General features: G+C 42.2%; 1 protein-coding gene across 1 annotated transcript in view; it reads right to left on the bottom strand.

Annotated features, from left to right (window-relative positions):
• The window catches only part of doc2a (double C2-like domains, alpha), a 52,268-nt gene that overhangs the window by 9,217 nt on the left and 38,051 nt on the right, over nucleotides 1-5,000 (bottom strand). The window lies entirely within an intron of this gene.

Here is a 5,000-nt window from a genome sequence, read left to right as displayed (position 1 = left end):
AGCTCTAATAAACCAAATGGTATTCAAACTTTTGACTGACTTTTCCTCCCATTTTTTTTTAATGCAGTACTTTTACTTCTACTTCTACTTTTTACTCAAGTAGCAAAACTTGCAATACTTCTACTTGCTTTACTTAAGTACAACACATTTTGAATACTTTTGTCCTTCTACTTGAGTAAGGTAAGGAAAGGTTACTTTTGACTTTTACTCAAGTCATTTGACAAGATGATACTGGTACTTCTACTCCACTACTTTTCTCCAGTACTTTATACATCTCTGCTGTATGCACATGCCCACCACCGAACACACTTGCACATACTGTAATTGCACACACACATGTACACCGCTGAACATACACCTGCATGTCTATACAACACACACACACACACACACACACACACACACACACACACACACACACACACACACACACACACACACACACACACAAACACACACACACACACACACACACACACACACACACACACACACACACAGTGTGCACCCACGCAGTGTGCACCCACGCAGTGCCGGTTCAAGGTATTTGGGGGCCCTTGGCATAGGAGGACTTAGGGCTCCTGCTAATCACGCCACTTTGTATGAACACACAAACACACGTCTGCAACAACCTCTAAACATTCCCAAGCACACACATACAGGCGCATACTGTACACACATGGGCACATACGGTACAAGCTCACAAACTCAAACACACACACACACACACACAGAAAATACAGTAGAAACATAATGCAAGAGAGTAGGAGGGAGAGAGACAGATGGAGGGAGAGAGAGGGGGAGAGAGAGAAGAAAGACAGGAGGAAAGGGAGAAAGAAAGAAGGAAGGAAAGAAAGAAAGGAAGAAAGAATGAAAGAAAGAGCAAGAGAGAGTCAGACAGACAGACAGATAAAATTAAGACAGGAAGAGTGGGAGATAGATTCATAGATAGATAGATAGAGAGAGAGAGAGAGAGAGAGAGAGAGAGAGAGAGAGAGAGAGAGAGAGAGAGAGAGAGAGAGTGGGAGGAAGAGAGGGAAGATTGGATGAGGATGAAAGAGAGAGACAGACAGGCGAGAGAGTGGGAGGAAAACCACTGAAAACTGAAATGAAAACCGAAAAGACACGGAGGATGTGTGTGTGTGTGTGTGTGTGTGTGTGTGTGTGTGTGTGTGTGTGTGTGTGTGTGTGTGTGTGTGTGAGAAGGCGTGAGTCATTCCACCCGTCTGAAATCTGGCAGCCCCTCTGACAGAAACATGAGCGCTGCTGCTCCATCTGTGTGTGTGTGTGTGTGTGTGTGTGTGTGTGTGTGTGTGTGTGTGTGTGTGTGTGTGTGTGTGTGTGTGTGTGTGTGTGTGTGTGTGTGTGTGTGTGTGTGTGTGTGTGTGTGTGTGTGTACATGTACATGCAGAAGTTGTGTGCTTCCGCTGAACTGTACAGTACATTTGTGTGTGTGTGTCTGTGTGTGTGTGGGGAGGGGGGGTGTATGTGCATACTGTATGTGTACGTGAATATGTGTGTTCCATCATAGCCTACATGTTTCATCGTAGTCAAAAGAATTTACCTTGAGGCAAATTGTTGTTTTTGGAGTGTGTTTTAGTTCAGTGTGTGTGTGTGTGTGTGTGTGTGTGTGTGTGTGTGTGTGTGTGTGTGTGTGTGTGTGTGTGTGTGTGTGTGTGTGTGTGTGTGTGTGTGTGTGCGTGCTCGTGTGCGTGCGTGTGTGCGTGAGAATGTGTTTATGTGTGCATGTGCAAATGCATGTTTGTGTGAATGTGTGTGTGTGTGTGTGTGTGTATATATGATTCACATAGGGCTTATTGGCAGCCAGGTGTGTGTGTGTGTGTGTGTGTGTGAGTGTGTGTACAAGGGTGCCCCCAGGTGTTTGGCCATACACACCATGTGTACCTTGACGGGAGAGGGTGTTTTTTTACATTACACCTATTGTCTCTTCAGTGGTGGCAATACAACATAATATGAGAAGAAGCATTTATGTTCAAATACACGACTGATTTACAAACACAGATACTTTTGGCTGCTACTAGTAACGTGCCCACTTCTGATGAAATTATACAATATATCAGTGGAATTGTAGCTGGCTACTAGAGGCGTAAATCACAGGCTCCATGACGATACGGTTCGATATCGATTTCTTCCCTAGTAACAGAGAACGTAAAGAGAACGTTTGACTTTTGGTTCTCTAAAGGTTGGGGCTATAACCAAACCAAAATCTACCACTTAGAAACGTTCCCTTTAGTTGCAGTAAAAACCAAGCAGCCATTGGTTCCGGTTTGGTTCTGGATACGTTTTGGATATGTAATTTTTGGTTTCGGTTCTCACTGGGTTGTCAGGAAAGTTTAATTTAAGTTCCCAGAACGATATATGTGTGGTTCCCATTCCATTCCCTCGCCGTTCTCTCACCGTACCTTTATTGCTTTTCATGTTTGTTCCCTCATCGTTCCCATATGGTTCCCATAACCTTGATGGTTACATTATAGGTCTGGTCATGTCTGGTTCCCTAGACGTGCTCCTGATGTTCCCCCAACTTTGTTAAAGGGACACTGTGTGAGATTTTTAGTTGTTTATTTCCAGAATTCATGCTACCCATTCACTAATGTTACCTTTTTCATGAATACTTACCACCACCATCAAATTCCAAGTATTCATTATGACTGGGAAAATTTCACTTTTCATACATGAAAAGGGGGATCTTCTCCATGGTCCGCCATTTTGAATTTCCAAAAATAGCCATTTTTAGCTGCAAAAATTACTCTACTTGGACCATACTAGAAAATATTTGTTTATTACTTAGTAAACTTTCATGTAAAGATCAAATTTGGCAATAGGCAGCCCAGTTTCAATGAGCAGCATAGTTGCAGTACCTTTTTTGACCATTTCCTGCACAGTGTCCCTTTAATACTGTGTTGTTCAGAGCAGAAGCAATGATGAGTGTCCACCCGATTAAATCATATACGTCTACATATTAGCAACAGTATTTCCTCCAGATTTAATCATGTACACAATCCTTTTTTTTAAATTCCATTTCATTCATTTATCTCAACTTGGTTGGGTTGATCTGAGGTTTGGCTGTGCACACAACATCACACAAAAGATGTGGTGAGTGAAATAAATAACTTGAGAACTTGTTACACCTTTGCCGGTAACAAGCAGGCCCCTCACAACCAATCTGTCCATCAGCGCCTGGCCAAACCTAATTACTTAGGGCTGGTATATCATGATTCAATTGCTTGCACCTGAAAAACTCCCAATCAATCTGGTCACATGGTACTCTTGAGCCTGTATATAAACCTGGACTGTCAGAGTGCTTTAGTTATTTGCCTGCCTGCCTGCTGGCTGGTCAGCATGGCACAGCATAGCGCTTGTTTACCTGCTTTGCAAGCAAGCTAATAGCGCTTTTGGCTTATGGCATTTGTTAGCTACATCTTGTGCCTTGCTTTGTGAGCTAGTCAGCATATGTTACATTGCTTGCTCCATTGTGCTCTTGATGTAGATGGTATGATTATCTTTTGACTTCATTATGGAAAACATTTGGTATTAATCCCTACTAGATTGTGTTCATACATGCTCAGCTGATATTTCTCTCACATTGTGGCACAATACAGCATAGACGAAACTATAATATAAAGCCGGTGAGAGAACAATAAGGGAACAATAAGGAGAGAACAGTGACGGTGAGAGAACAATAAGGGAACGGAATGGGAACTACTCATATAACATTCTAGGAACGAAAATTAAACTTTCCTGGCAACCAAGTGAGAACGGAAAAATAACCAAACATGACTCTCTGGGGAGTAGAACTAAACTGGAACCAAGGGCTTGTGTTCCAGGAACCTTCGTAGAACTAAAAATTGTTAGTAGGGTTGAGTCAGTGATTTTGCGAGTTTGATTATTTTCAATACTTAAGAACGCCCCACGATATGATATGGTTCGATTCAATTTTTTCCAATTACTTTTCCACTTCTATTATGATATGGAGCTAGGGCATTGGGCAGGGGCCAGTGATTCGATTATTTTCTATACTCAAAAAATGCCTCACGATATGATACGATTCGATTCGATCGTCGGCTGTAGGATTGATGCGTCAATACATATCGATTATACACCCTTACTGGCAGCAAAGAACATCATTGGCTGCCCCTTTCCATCCCTGGGGGGCCTTTACAGCACCCGCAGCCTAAAAAAGGCCAAGTGCATTCTGGGAGACGATTCACACCCAGGTCACAATCTGTTTGAACGGCTACCATCTGGCAAGAGATACAGGTCCATGAAAACCAGGACAAACAGACTAAAAAACAGTTTCTACCCAGCGGCCATTACAGAACTTAATGTTGCTACCAAAGCATAGTCTTTTTTATACATATACTATTTTTCTTTTTTAAATTTTTTATTATTACCTCAACAAGGAATGCTCAATTTCGTTGTGCTCGTCACAATGACAAATAAAAGATATTGTATTGTATTATATACTGCTACCTCCAGTCAGACATACAGAACTAGTCGAGTCGTAGTTAGTTAGCGAGGACAGCTTCCCATTACCCGTCTAGAATGACCAACACTCCCTGCGTTGCTGATGGCAGAAAATCAAATTACTAAAGTTAATGTTAAACAGGCATTGTAATCGTAAAACTAATTGTAGTCAGACGTCAACTAGCAAGAAGGCATGGAATGGATAGCTGCACAAAGGTAAGTCGTTTCCTTCATCATTAAAGAGATACTCCGGGATTCTTGACATTGGACCCTATTTCCTAGTTAGTCAGAGTCTTGTAGACATGTGGAGATACTCTGTTTTATAATCCAAGCAGTCCTTGTAATTCCAGAGATCGCTGTGCTAAGCTAGCACAAGAGAACAACTTTTTTGCGTTTTGATGTCTACCCTACTGTTCAAGTCAGCAGGCACACCTGTATGTGTGTACGTGTCCATGTGTGAACTCTACATGTCCATGTGTGTTCGTGTGCCTCACGTTTTGACATAACAGTCTGAG

This window comes from Engraulis encrasicolus, chromosome 17, assembly GCF_034702125.1.
Source record: "Engraulis encrasicolus isolate BLACKSEA-1 chromosome 17, IST_EnEncr_1.0, whole genome shotgun sequence".
NCBI lineage: Eukaryota > Metazoa > Chordata > Actinopteri > Clupeiformes > Engraulidae > Engraulis > Engraulis encrasicolus.
The sequence above is the reverse complement of the archived record's forward strand: the minus strand, read 5'-3'. Positions and strand labels throughout refer to the sequence as shown.